General features: G+C 39.2%; 1 long non-coding RNA gene across 1 annotated transcript; it reads right to left on the bottom strand.

The window, feature by feature from the left end:
- Positions 1-10,813: 10,813 nt before the first annotated feature.
- On the bottom strand, positions 10,814-14,896 carry LOC104217155 (uncharacterized). The gene is made up of 3 exons (XR_011404562.1): positions 14,518-14,896; positions 12,512-12,598; positions 10,814-11,061 (listed from the first exon to the last, which is right to left on the bottom strand). It is a non-coding gene; the product is annotated as an uncharacterized lncRNA (long non-coding RNA).
- Positions 14,897-16,007: the final 1,111 nt, after the last annotated feature.

Raw genomic sequence — 16,007 nt, 5'->3', positions numbered from 1 at the left:
TTATGCACTCATCACTCAATATATATATAGGCAAACTTGAGACTGATTTGCTAATAGATATTTGGAGAGGCTTCTTTCAAGTATTAATTATGTAAGTTTACCATTACCTAAAATTTAGGTCACCTCATTATTCCTTAAAGTCAATGGTAACAAAGCCAAGAGTAGAAGCAAACACTTAACCCTTACTACAAAAAGCAGCATCTATAACTCTTACAAGAAAAATAGCACTAATTAGTGATAATTTTCCAAAGATCTTGTCCTGAAAAATCCCAAAAAAATACTATGACAGCCTAACAACCTTTCATTCTTTTTGGTATTTTTATGATTTGTATCTTGTAAATTCTAAGTCTAAGAAAGATCATCTTAGATTAGTAGAGAATCCATTTAATTGTATGCCATGTGAAAAGCTTTAGTTGTGTTTTGTTCAACTTTTGATAGGAAAAATGACATTGTATAATCGTTCTTAAGATTATATATATATATATATATATATATATATATATATATATACAAAAAATATACTTCCTCTGTTCACTTTTACTTGGTACGTTTTAACTTTTTACGCTTCTTAAGAAATTATAAATGAAGTGTATAATTTATCATATTAATTGATGCATATTTTATCCATATTAATTGATGCATATGTTATTGGATTTGAGAAAATAATTTGAAATGAGTAATAAATACTATGAGTATAACAGGAAAAAAAAATTGTCTTCTTTTAATATACGTAAAGTAACAAATAAAAATAAAAATCTATTTTTAGTATACCTGCCAAGTAAAAATGAACGGAAAAAGTACAAATTATATATTTTTTTGCGGCTATCCGATATTAAAAGTGGTCTTTTTCCAATTTGAGACTCTTCGTACCTAGAGTTAGTATTATAAGAAGAGGAAGATTTGTGCACCGCCAATCAAAAGATACATGCGCGCGGTACTGTTTAGGTTTGTTAGGGGAATATGTTGTTAACTTAAGAAGTCTCTCAAATGTTGGTTTTAGCTACATGTGTACTCAATCATCCCAACTCAAACTGAAGTACAACAACAACAGCAACAACAACTCTGTGTTATCTCACTTAATGGGGTCTAGAGAAGGTAGTGTGTATGCAGACCTTACCTCTATCCTGGGATAGAGAGACTATTTCCAAATAGACCCTCGGCATCCTTCCCTCCAAGAACTTCCCACCTTACTCTTGGGGAGACTCGAACTCACAACCTCTTGGTTGAAAGTGGAGGTTACTTACCATCAAAGCAACCCCAAGATTTTAAATTAATTGAAGAAATGTATAGCGTTCTTAAAAATTATGTACTACAAAATCTCTGGCCGGTTAAGTGTCTAATAGCCCGTTTGGCCAAGGTGCAAAAATCAGCTTATTTTGAGAAGTGCTTTTCTCAAAAATACTTTTGGTGAGAAGCAATTTGTGTTTGGCTAATTAGTTTGAAAAACATTTTTGAGCAGCAATTAGTGTTTGGCCAAGCTTTAAAAAACTGCTTCTAGGTGTATTTTTTTCAAAAGTGCTTCTCAAAAAAGTGTTTTTGGAGAGAAGCTACTTTTTTCTGCTTCTCCAAAACTGCTTCTGCTTCTCCTCAAAAGCACTTTTTTTCCTTCCAAAAGCTTGGCCAAACACAATTTTTGGCAAAAAGTGCTTTTGGCCAAAAAAAAGCACACTTTTGGCCAAAAATAAGCTTGGCCAAACAGGCTATAAATCTTTAAAATAATGTCGACGGAATAGTATGGTATTTTTGTTAGAAGCTTTCTATCTATCGAGCTCCTCAGGACCATTACTTATCAATTTAATGTAGGGGTGTGCATTCGAATTGGTTTATCGATAAATCGAATCGATTATTTGTTATCGGTTTATCGATTTATCGATTTCGATTTCGAAATTTTCCTTATCGAGTTATCGATTTCTATTTTGTCCTCTTCGGTTATCGGTTTATCGATAAACTAATAAGATATACTAAAAAAAAAATTACCCTTATTCTATAATACTCTTTCCTTTACCTTATGTCCCTAACCCTATTATTTCATCTACCATATTTAAGAAATAATCATATTTAAAGCTCAAGGGAATGAAGTTCAAATTAATGGAAAATAGAATTAGCCATTATGATGTATTTTTTTTTATACCGTCGGAGTGTTGGTGGCATACATTTGATCCCTTACTTTAGTTTCGTTGCATGTGCTTGCTGACATAATTTTTATGTTATAAACGGTGTTCGTCTTATTTTAGCTTATTTTTGTCATATTAGTTAGACGTGTTTATAGCAATATACTTTCCGTGGAATTCCGCAAATTTTCTTATTGGTGTAATCGATAACCGAATCGATAAGCCCCAAAAATCGATAAATCAAAATCAAAAAAATCGAAACCTTATTGAAACGATAACGATAAGCATATGTACAAATCGATAATCGATAAGTAATTATCGATAAGGGCCAAAATCAAATCGATAAATCGAATGCACACCCCTAATTTAATGATATATATATAGCCGTAGGGGAACCTACTTGTGGCCCGAGGCAACGAGTAAAGACAATGGTTTTAAGCCCAAAAAAAAATGGTGAAATAATTGTAGAGAAAAAATGGTTCAATTGAACTAAAAATCACAAAAATAAATAAATAAACAAATTGGGAAAAGCAAAAAGATGCCACCGACCCCTAGGGGTGGGCATCGGTCGGTTCGGTTCGGTTTTGAACATTATCGGTTTTGCCTATCGGTTATCGGTTTACAAATATCATAACCCGATAACAAAACCGATAAGATATTGGTTATCGGTTATCGGTTAATCGGTTATATATCGTTATCGGTTCGGTTATCGGTTTACCCGATAACATAAAACAACTAAAAAAATTTGCAATATATAAAACAAAGAAATCAAACTGCCAGAACGTGTAAACTGCCAACTTTTGTTGTTTCTTAACAAAAGCACGCTCCCACTTCTGTGCAGTATCTACTGATGTCTGGCGGAGAACTGGTGGTGAGTCTTGCTCTTGACTCTTGGGGGCTGCGACGGAAACAAGAATGAGAACTGAGAGACAAACGACAGAAGACTGAAGAGTGAAGAGGGACTAGGAAAATAAATAACCCTAGTATATACTTAAGGGTAAATTAGTAAATTATATCATTCTTATTGGGTTATCGTTTTTTACCCAATAACAAAAATGCAAACTGAGCCCGAACCGATAACCCAATAAAAAAAATTTAACCCGTTACCGAACCGTTAACCCAATAACCTAATACCGATAACCCAATAAAGAATTAACGGTTCGGGTTATCGGTTTTACCCGATATATGCCCACCCCTACCGACCCCTACTACCTACGATTATCATTATTTCTAGTAATAATGCCTCTTCCTATCCACTTTATTTAATTTTCTTTGATTTTTTTGTGTGGTTCACAATATTTTATTTTTCAAATATTAAGAAAGAATTGCCTTTTTTTTTAAAGTTATCTTTGGAGTAAAGAGGTTGTAAGTATTTGTTATACTTCATATGAATAAATTAAGGTTAATATGATCAATTTTATTATTAATTAATACTAAAAGATGAATTTCTTAATATATATAAAAATATAAAAAAAAAATTAAAATAGACAAGAAGAAGTAGACAAATTAAAACAGATTTATTGAACTTTGGACGGATAAATGCGAAAACAATAAGTGCATACCTAGGATAAGCCGACACAAATTGGACGGGGAAGTTTGACAAGCAATATTAATTGAGCGGTTAATTAGACCATAGGTTTTGGCCATACTCTTTTTGGCTCAATCATTTTTCAGGCCTCTGTCTAAGTAACTGTCATGGGCTGCTTTCCAGACATGCCCCATGACCCCTTGGTCGCGCCCCATGGCGGCCTAGCAAGCCTCACAATGCTTAACGCCATGGTCGGCCCCGTGGTCTTGGCTGCGCCAAGTGACAAGCACGCATGTGCCTCTGTCGCCCCACCGATGCCTCTCGCCAGCGCCCAAGGGCTGGCCAATGACAACAGCGGCGCGCGCCCTGACAATGCCGCGCGCGCAGATCCTGATGCCTCGCCAGCGCCCAGCTGCAGGCCCATTCCAACAGCGCCTCGCGCACAGACCCTGATGCCAAGCACCAGTGCCCAGCCTCAGGCCAGCACATCAAGTGTCGCGCGCGCCCACAGCAACGCGCGCGCAGACCCTGACCCGCAAGACAAAGATGCTGCCATCGGACTTAGTTTTTCCTTGTAATAATCTAAGTCCTTTTCATTGTAATCATAGACTAGTTTTCATCATTTTCATTTCAGTGTGCTTCTACAGCTTTATTAGGACTAGTCTTGTAATGTTGGTTTATTTTTTTTAAGCATTATTAAGGGGGACCAAACAATCAAACATTTTCAAGCAAGCATTTTCTGGTGTCTCTCCCCCTCGACACCGCATCATTGTAATCAGCATTTTCATTCATCAATAAAATCATCATCATCATTCAAAACCCAATTCTCTCTCAGCTTCCGCAATTTGCTCACGACATTGGTTTTCCCGCACGGCACTGACAATCTAGTCTAGCGTGCGGCGAGGACCTCATTGGCGGACAGCAACCGCACTGACATCGGTTGCTTAGCCTTACGTTGCCCTTCCAAAGATCATCAGGAAGGCGTTGCGTAACAGTTGGTATCAGAGCCTAGGCTCGACATCGGACGAGGGAACATTTGCCATCATCACCATTTCTGACCATGGTGAATCATGGGGAGCGTCTAGCATCCCTAGAAGAGACGGTTGACCGATTACGACCCATCGTGGATACGGTGCCTGATCAAAACAACAACCTAGTGCAAAGGTTGGACGACCTGGACCGCCGAATGCGGCAGGCGGAAAATGACATTGCAAACATCAGTCGTGACTCCGACGAGGACCGACAAACGGCAGCCATTAAAACTGCCAATATTCATGGCAAATTTGAGGACCTCCAACAGGAGCGTGCCGACGATTTAGCCCATCAGCAACATGAGGCAAACAGACTAACTGCCATGCAGCAAACCATAAACGACTTGACAGACAAGCTCAACGTTGTCAATGCTGCCTTACAGAGCCTACTTCGAGAAGGCGACCATCACATCAGGGGTGCAGCAAACCTCACCCCCATTCCACAAAAGCTTAAGATACCGGAGCCAAAGCCATACGACGGATCCCGGGATGCTAAAGAAGTGGAAAACTTCATCTTCGACATCGAACAATACTTCGATGCCGTGGGCCATTTGGAGGAATCCAAAAAGGTAGCGACTGCTGCCATGTATCTTCAGGGCGATGCCAAACTTTGGTGGCGGGTCAAACACGAAGCCATCAAGGCCGGTGAAGATACTCTTCAGACATGGGACGAATTGAAGGTAGCCATACGCCTGCAGTTCTTTCCCGAAAATGTGGAATACAATGCAAGGAGAAAGCTACGGGACCTCCGCCACACCAGATCAGTGAGGGAGTACGTGCGCGAATTCTCCGCACTCATGCTAAACATACGCGACATGGGGGACAAAGACAAACTCTTCGCATTCATAGAAGGTTTGAAACCTCATGCCCGTATGGAACTACAGCGACAACGGGTAGACACCCTGCCCAAGGCCATTCAAGCTGCAGAATGCCTTGGCGACTATCATTTGGGAACTCAGAACGACAGGCCCCAGCCGTCTGTCCGAGGGGGATTCAACGGGCACCATCCCAGCAATGGTGGCCCAAGCAAAAGTGGGGGAGATCGGAGTGCATCCAAAACTAAGACTCCTCCCTCCAACAGCAACAGTGCTGCATCCATCAACAACAATCAGGGGAGAAAGCCTCCCTCAGAATGCCGTCATTGCGGCGGGGCACATTGGAACAATGAATGCCCAAACATCAAGGTCAATGCTCATCAGACGGTCGAGGATGAGTTAGACACATCAGACTCATCAGACGACGACCAGGTAGGCGCCTTCAATGCAATTGTTGGCTCTATCCCTCATGCCTTAGCGGGGACCAGTGCATGTCCTCCTAAGAAAACATCAGTCCCGATCACCAGGAAAGGGAAAGAAAAGATGGACGAAGGACCTCCTAAGCAAGCGAGGACCCTAATGTTCGTCGAATTGAAAGTGAACGGCAAGCCCCTTCACGCATTGATAGACACGGGTGCCACCCATAACTACTTGTCATCAACGCAAGTAGAGCGCCTAGGTCTTGTGGTACAAAAGAGCAAAGGCCGCGTCAAGGCTATCAACTCACCACCTCAGACATTGGGTGGAACAGCTACAAATGTCCCAGTGAAACTTGGCCCATACAAAGGAAGCATCGACCTGCGCATCGCAATCATAGATGACTTCGACATCATAGTGGGTTTGGAGTTCATGAGGCAAACCAACACCATACCGGTACCATATGCCAACATGCTCCTGATGATGGGAGAAAACGGGGCCAAGCCCTGCACCATACCATGCTTTCCCATAAAGATGGCCGCTGAAAACATCTCGGCCATGCAGTTGGAGAAGGTAGTCAACAGACATGAACCTCAGGTTCAGGCTACCCTTCGCAGCAACAATCAGTCATCATGTCATCGGCCTCAAAAGACTGGTGACGCTCATCATCGTGTGAAGACTTGTCAGCCATGCCACAAGGACAAGTCGGATCACTCATCACAGCCGGGACCCTCGCAGCCATTACATGTCCCTCAGAGACCATGGGAAAGTGTTTCCCTCAGATTCATCACGGGATTGCCCCAAGTCGGCAATCTTGCATCCATCATGGTTGTCATAGATCAATTTTCAGACTATGCAACTTTCATAGCAGCCCCGCAAAACATCTCAGCAGAAGATACAGCTCGACTCTTCTTCTCACACATTGTCAAACATTGGGGCCTGCCCAAAGACATTGTTAGTAGGCGCGACTCACGCTTCACTAGCAACTTTTGGACCCATCTCTTCAGGTGCTTTGGGTCAACACTGAGTCACAACACAGACATCCATCCACCATTGGATGGCCAGACAGACCGGTTCGATGACATGCTGGAGGAATATCTCCGCAACTTCGCAACCGGATCACAGAAGCATTGGGTGAAGCTCTTGGATGCTGCTCAACTGTGTTTCAATTCTCAAAAGAGCCATCATACAAAAAAAACCCTTTTGAAATTGTTACCGGACAGCAACCGCTTCTCCCGCAAACGGTGAATGCCTCAACCAAGCCGAAATCTCCTCGAGCTGCCAACTTCTCGAGCGAATGGGAGCGCAACATGGGGATAGTGCGGAGCTATCTCATCAAAGCCCAAGAGCGGGCAAAAAGGTTCACCGAACAAAAGCTTTGCTTTGCCCAACATCAACCAGGGGACAAAGTAATGCTATGCATCCCAAAGCGGTACTTGTTTGCAGAAAGGACCCATGACCCTCGCCTGCAACAAAAATACATCGGGCCCCTGCCCATTGAAAAACGCATTGGGAAGTCCACATACCAGGTAAAAACTCCATCCTGGTGGAAGATCCATCCAGTCTTCCATGTCAGCCGCATGAAATCATTGCTTCGCTACAACAGCAAGCTCAAACAACAGAGGGGCGCAGACCTCCCATCCAACAACCATCAGAAACATCATCATCATCATCATCATCATCATAAGGCTCCGAGGACGGCGCCAACTCAGGTGGGGGAGAATGTCATGGGCTGCTTTCCAGACATGCCCCATGACCCCTTGGCCGCGCCCCATGGCGGCCTAGCAAGCCTCACAATGCCTAGCGCCATGGTCGGCCCCGTGGTCTTGGCTGCGCCAAGTGACAAGCGCGCATGTGCCTCTGTCGCCCCACCGATGCCTCTCGCCAGCGCCCAAGGGCTGGCCAATGACAACAGCGCCGCGCGCCCTGACAATGCCGCGCGCGCAGATCCTGATGCCTCGCCAGCGCCCAGCTGCAGGCCCATTCCAGCAGCGCCTCGCGCACAGACCCTGATGCCAAGCACCAGTGCCCAGCCTCAGGCCAGCACATCAAGTGTCGCGCGCGCCCACAGCAACGCGCGCGCAGACCCGCAAGACAAAGATGCTGCCATCGGACTTAGTTTTTCCTTGTAATAATCTAAGTCCTTTTCATTGTAATCATAGACTAGTTTTCATCATTTTCATTTCAGTGTGCTTCTACAGCTTTATTAGGACTAGTCTTGTAATGTTGGTTTATTTTTTTTAAGCATTATTAAGGGGGACCAAACAATCAAACATTTTCAAGCAAGCATTTTCTGGTGTCTCTCCCCCTCGACACCGCATCATTGTAATCATCATTTTCATTCATCAATAAAATCATCATCATCATTCAAAACCCAATTCTCTCTCAGCTTCCGCAATTTGCTCACGACATTGGTTTTCCCGCACGGCACTGACAATCTAGTCTAGCGTGCGGCGAGGACCTCATTGGCGGACAGCAACCGCACTGACATCGGTTGCTTAGCCTTACGTTGCCCTTCCAAAGATCATCAGGAAGGCGTTGCGTAACAGTTGGTATCAGAGCCTAGGCTCGACATCGGACGAGGGAAAACATTTGCCATCATCACCATTTCTGACCATGGTGAATCATGGGGAGCGTCTAGCATCCCTAGAAGAGACGGTTGACCGATTGTATTAGTAAAAATTAGACTTGCCATGTGGATCTATTAAATAGCGACACGTGTTAGTAAAGTTGAAGAAAAATGAAGAATGACATGTAAAGATGATATGTGAAATACCTCCGGGACCAAATATACTCGTACCGTGCCCGTTAGCTTCGGAATCGATCATCATGAAATAGCCCGGATCAGGTGCGGGAGAATATCTCATAATTACAAATGAGGAAGGAATCAATTAATCCCGGATTATATGGGATTTACCATCATTACACCATCAGTTACAAATCAATTATTAATAAATGCAATAAATGATTGTAACGGGCAGAACAAGGCAATCAACAGGTACAGGATTGACTCAACAGGCACGAGATTGACTCATCAGTTATGGAATTAACTCATCAGTTATGGAATTAACTCATCAATTACGGAATTAACTCATCAGTTACGGAATTCCAGCATTTAACAACTGTTACAAGTCTTCCAAAAGTAATGGATGGATTGAGTAAATGCTAATAATGGACCCATAATTCAAGGAGACTACTTACTTAGATTTAGCCCTATAAATAGACATACTTTTACCACTATCAGGGGAATCTAATTTTCTTCTCTACAATTCTATACATTGTAATTCATAGCATCTTGCTCCCAAGTTAGTCATAGTTCGGTCGTTCAAGCTCTGTTCGGCTCATTATCCTATCAAGGATCATTCAATAAGAATTCTTTCTTCTCTGCTTTATTTTATTGAATTTATTTTCCACTTTTCTATCACGTTGTATTAACGAAATTTTATATCTTTCGGATTGAATCGGTTGCTTGTGGCCCGTCGTATAAAATTATTGTTTTGACCTTGAAAACTATTTTTTGAGTTAAATAACCACACCTAAAAAGTGTGGCCTTAACTATCATGGCCTTTGTTAAAAGGCCACACTTTTCGACCTAAGGCAACGTTTTTTGAGAGGTGGCCTAAACGAGCGTAACCTTTACCCTAAGGCAACACTTTACAAATGTTGCCTTAGAAGCCACACTTGAAAAACGTGGCCTAAAATGTAACAAGAGCCACGCTTGTAATACCCTCTATGGCAACACATTTAGGTACTACAATAACCCATTAAAAGCGTGACCAATGTTACTCTTTAGGCTACACTTCTCAAGTGTTGCTTTAGGAGCTACACTTGAGAAGTGTAGCCTAAAGAGTAACATTGGTCACGCTTTTAATGGGTTATCGTAGTACCTAAAAGTGTTGCCATAGAGGGTATTACAAGCGTGGCTCTTGTTACATTTTAGGCCACGTTTTTCAAGTGTGGCTTCTAAGGCAACATTTGTAAAGTGTTGCCTTAGGGTAAAGGTTACGCTCGTTTAGGCCACCTCTCAAAAAGCGTTGCCTTAGGTCGAAAAGTGTGGCCTTTTAATAAAGGCCACAGTTTCTGATAGTTAAGGCCATACTTTTTATGTGTGGTTATTTAACCCAAAAAATAGTTTTCAAGGTCAAAGCAATAATTTTATATGACGGGCCACAAGTAACCGATTCAATCTGAAAGATATAAAATTTCGTTAATACAACGTGATAGAGAAGTGGAAAATAAATTCAATAAAATAAAGCAGAGAAGAAAGAATTCTTATTGAATGATCTTTGATAGGATAATGAGCCGAACAGAGCTTGAAGGGCCGAACTATGACTAACTTGGGAGCAGGATGCTATGAATTACAATGTATAGAATTGTAGAGAAGAAAATTAGATTCCCGTGATGGTGGTAAAAGTATGTCTATTTATAGGGCTAAATCTAAGTAAGTAGTCTCCTTGAATTATGGGTCCATTATGAGCATTTACTCAATCCATCCATTACTTTTGGAAGACTTGTAACAGCTGCGTAAATGCTGGAATTCCGTAACTGATGAGTTAATTCCGTAATTGATGAGTTAATTCCGTAATTGATGAGTTAATTCCATAACTGATGAGTTAATTCCATAACTGATGAGTCAATCTCGTGCCTATTGAGTTAATCCCGTGTCTGTTGAGTCAATCCCGTGCCTGTTAATTGCCTTGTTCTGCCCGTTACAATCATTTATTGCATTTATTAATAATTGATTTGTAGCTCTTAAAGCAACACTTGTAAAGTATAGCTTTTACTACTATATAGGCCACAAATTTGCTAATCCCTATTGCCATGCTTATGAGGTTAGTGAATTATATTTTTATATATATCCTCCATTCAAATGTAAGTATAAAGATCTCAAGCACTCAATGAACTAGAAGATAATAAAAGAATAATTCAAATGCATAAACTTGCAATGTACTTCAAACAAGGAGTAAACCTCGTGTAATACATCAACATAAAGAAAATTGTCACAAGGGGCATGCTAGCAATTAACTTTATAAAAAGCAAATGTATTATTATAGTATCAGAAATAACAAAAATCATAATTGTCCAAAGTCTTGGTGATTAAATTCCATTAGATCAAATTGTCGCTTGGCCACCATTTCCAACTGCTCACAAAGACTTTCCTGCACATTTAAAATAAAATTAGTAATTAGATAGAAATCAATAATATGCAAGTGCAAACTCATAGCAATGTGACAGAGTTTTCTCCTTGAAAATTTAAATACCAAGCACTATTCTAAGCACTATTCTAAGAGCAGATGTCTATTATAAGTATAAGACTTAAGCCTAACCAAACTAGTAGGGGTACGCTATAATACTTCTCAACATTTATCAGTTTTTTCATTAGTTGTTTTTCTTTTTTGTGCATTGCCATCAACACTTTCTTTTGTATTTTGCATTATCATCAACACTTCCTTTTGTACTTCTATGAAAAATACATATCAGAAAATAGAAGAAAAAAAGAAGATACTTTCAAATTTCAATCAGTCGTATCCATTACCTGAACACAAGTATACATTCACTCGATCATGTCCATTATAGAAAGACATATCCAAATTAAGAGCTGATAGAATAATGCTATTACAGATAAAGAAAGGTCCAAGAAAATAATAGGTTTGATGAGTATGACTTTATAATACAGATTCTAGAATTGATGATTAATCAGATTTAAGAGTAAATTACCCCCCCCCCCCCCCACTTTTGAAATTACACTGAGTTGTTGTTATTTTACATATACATAAACTTTCATATCTTCGATGATAATGTAAAAAAGATACGACTCGTGAACTATGTATCATGCAATATGTAATGGATAAAAGAATCAATCAATAATTCAATCATTAACATTTATAAGTTTTAAATTCTCTTTGTTTCCACCTACTCAACCTTATCAATTTTACAATAGTTCGATATTAAAAGCTTGTTCAAAATTCAAGCATCTCAAAAATCCTAAAGTACAACAGTTCTGCGTGCTCACACTAAACATTCTGACTGCATTCTCCCAGTTGAATTGCTAACAAGACAAAGTTTAATAGGAAGCCAAGAACCAAAATGAAATTAACAAATCTGAAAAGGTTACCAATCAAAAATGTAAAATAATGCTTTCGAATCCCATCTTTAGCTTCAACAAATACATTACTTTTTTAATACAAAGAAGACCAAAACCTCAAACCCCATCATGGAAACATCATTTACATAAAACTCCCTCCTCTGTTAAGAAGCTCAACCTCTGGTTACTTTAGATCATCATATCATAAATACTCTATGATTCGGTGATCAATCAAATGTAAAATAGAATAGTATATTAAAATTCCATAACATATCTCACAGTACCAAAAAGAATATTAGCTTCATCTTTAAATGAAAACAATGTTAGCATAGGCTAACACATTTACATGACATCTCAATACCCAATCACGTAGTTAAAATATATATTAAGAACTTTTTCCCTATCATTTAAGCACTTTAAACCTTTAATATTGGTTTCGTATTCTGATGCACATGGAAATTATTCCTTTGTAACATGTAATTGTGAATCTCATGACATATATATGTTTGGGTTATCAATTGTACCTTTGATGTTGCACATTCATCAAAATCCATATGGAGCAGACCTCTAGCCGATTTTGAGATTACTAATTCTCTGAAAACCTTGTCCTCCTACAAATAGCCACAAGACATTAACTCAATAACTGACAAAATAAACTAGACATGAAAATCTAATAAATAAATATTCGAAAGACAATCAAAACAACCACAAAGAAAATAGTAGAGATGAAAATCTAGGACCTCATGTAGAAAATCTAAGTGAAACTGCTATACAATCTTGTAAACGACAGCTGGAAACAAATTTACATCGACAAATCAACAGCATACCCCTTCCGCTCCATTTCTACTTCCTCTGTTTGACAAGAACTTAGATTGTCAAGGTATAATAACTGAGTTTACACTAATTAGTTGAAATGTCTACAACATCCGGTATATCCTCCAGAAATGCTCTCTTCAATAACATCGAGGCAGGCTGTATAATGTGCATGCCTGGAGAAGTCTTCAAAACATGTTGTCTAGTAGTTTCTAGGATAGCAGATAACTCATGTATATGTTTAATTTTATCTATCCTTTGAAGTCTATTAGTATGCGCTTTACGTCCCTTTGCAATATGTAATGCCCATATACGAGAAATTACTAAGAGGTCTTAAGAAGATACCACATCATAGATAATACCAACTCCTTCCCTTCATCAGAAATATTGATCTTGGATGATTGTCACATGGTAATAACTAGTTTTTAGTACAAATATAGATGGAAAAGAAAAAATACAACACCTTATTCTTTTTGCATTTAGATAACCTTTTAACAACGCAAAAATGTCAATTAGTTCAAGAAGATGAATGGGGCTAAGCAATCTGCCGAAGCTGTGGGATGTAAAAATACATCGGTAGGGACGGAGATCGAGAAAGCCCTATACTCGACCTACTTCCATCTTAAAGCATTGAAAGAAAGGCAGGTAGCTTTGCCGAGTTTAAACATTATTAAATGTTACTGCAAGAAGCTATATAAGAATGGGCTATCTTTTTTGCCAATTTCAACAGAACTAAATCGGCTTCGACCCATTGCATTTGCTATGTAAGAATTGGGGTATTTCAATGGCCTTTAATGTCCAAACAAGCCATGGAAGACATTGAGTTCCGTCGAGCATATGTGCAACTTCATCAGAAAAATAATGCATTAAGGATGAAGCAAGATCTTGGTCAAGCAACAATAATTTAAAGAAGCAAGACATTTTAACCTCCACAACTAAATAATTCCAACCTTCAGTTCAGGTAGAGCAAGTTCAGCTCTCGATGTTGCAATTCGAGCACTGAACCACTAGAATAAACCAATGATATAAACATGTCAGCTTAAAAACTGAAGGCTACAAAAGTGTAAAACCATAAAGTTGAACAGTACAATTTACGAAAATAACAAACCATAGCCTATTCTAAGCACCCACCACTGGCAAATCCTTGAAAAGTAGCAACAAAAGGATTCTTTCTATCTAGAATAACCAACATTAGAAAAAATAATTTATTGATAATTTATCTATGTCAGTATTTATACACTAAAGAACATCTCTAGATTCTCAAAAACATGACAAAAGACTTAGGTACGGAAACAAATTAGCAACCTACTTAAAAAGCCCAATTCCTATAGTCACAAGCATGATATGGAGAACAGAGTTCTCAATGATTCTCAAAATCTGGAAGAAAATTGTGAGCTTCCAACAACAAGCCTTAACTTCTGGCGAAGAAAAAGAAAAACTCACTAAGGTAGAGAACAAACTATACGGGGATGAAAAAGAGCGAGCAAAATCAAAGTAGTGGAAGGGGATATTGAAGTATTAGTGGTAATATTAGCAATTACAGAGCAAATTACACGGGAGTGCTCTGCGAGTAAACCTCTGGGTATTGGACGACAATGGAGATACTATCAAGGTGGGTTGAAGGAACCAAAACCCTAATTCAAAGCCTTAATCGAAGTACTCAAATAATCAAAACCCTAAACTGGAAACTACGGAAAATAAAGGGGCAGGAGGTTACCATTTCAAGACTTAATCAACCATTAATGTAGAAGCAACGGTAACATCGGCAATGGAGGTGGTGGAAGATGCGGCAGTAAAAATAGAAATTTCTTCAGCCCCAGCAAATCGATAGAGGTGTGGGATTAAAAATGGGCAAATATTTACTGTGCGTCCTTTTTCCTTTTAGAAAATAGGAGAAAATATTTCATTAGGAAAAATAATGGAGGGAAACTTCTAATGAAAATATTGGTTGGAAAAGTTTAGAGCGCGCTTATAAAAGGTTGCTTTTAGGATTAAAAAATGGGACGCTCTAAAAACGTTGTAATATAGGTGAGTATGTGTTGCCAAATGTTATTTGAATTGGCAACACTTATAATGCGTTGTCTATATACTCAAAGAGAACTCTTAACCAGCGTGGTCTAAACTTCGTAGCCAAAAGTGACTAACAAAGGTCACCCCTTTATAAGCGTTGCCGTAGACGTTTTTGACAACGCTTCCAACCATTGCCTAAAGTTAGTGTGGCCTTAGGCCAAATTTGTTGTAGTAAAAAATAATAATAATATACTCAGTGCATTCTTACATGTGGAATTCGGGTTGGGTACTATCAACTATGTAAGCAAACATTTACCCCTATATTGTGAAGGTAGAAAGATTTTTTTCCGGTAGACCATCGGCTCAAGGAAAGCGCAATCACAACAATTATAACAAAAAATTACAGATAGAAAAGTAGTAACGACCATCAGAAAAATAATATAACTGAAGCAAAAGAAACAACAGGTAGTAATAGCAATTTAAGAATAGAAAATATGGAGATAACACTAGTACTACAAGTATAGAGAAAAGAAAAACAAGTTGAAAAAGAAATGCACTCGACTATTTACTAACTTACTACCCTAATACTCGACCTCCACATCCTCTTATTAAGGGTCATATCATCCTCGGTAAGCTAAAGATTTATCATGTACTGCCTGATCATCTCTCCTCGATACTTCTTTGGCATATCTCTACCTTTTCTTGGACGCGCCATATCCAATCTCTCACACCTCCTGGGGCATCTGTGCATCTCCTCTTCACATGACCAAACCATCTCAGCCTCATTTTTCACATCTTGTCCATCACAGAAGCTACTTCCATCTTATTTCGTATATCTTTATTCTTAATCTTATCTCTCCTAATATGCTCACACGTCTATCTCAACATCCTCATTATCGAGCCTTCATATGTGCCCATTCATGACAGAGGGAGTATTTTCTTTATTTGTTTTTACAATGTGAAAGAAATTAAAGACTACGGCTAACTTAAGTTGATCCGGCTAGCCTTCATGTGTGCCCGTTCATGACAGTATTCAATTGTGCATCAGATAATATTTTGGAAGCGGAGCAATCTATTTGTTATTACGACTTTTACTTACTGAGATTCCATTAGAAATCAATCGTCTTTAATTAATTAGTAACACTGCTTCTAATGTTTTGGAAAGGAAATGTTTATTACCCACCAACCACTGCGTCA

Source organism: Nicotiana sylvestris, chromosome 12 (assembly GCF_000393655.2).
Source record: "Nicotiana sylvestris chromosome 12, ASM39365v2, whole genome shotgun sequence".
Lineage (NCBI taxonomy): Eukaryota > Viridiplantae > Streptophyta > Magnoliopsida > Solanales > Solanaceae > Nicotiana > Nicotiana sylvestris.
This window is presented reverse-complemented; position numbering and strand designations above follow the sequence as displayed.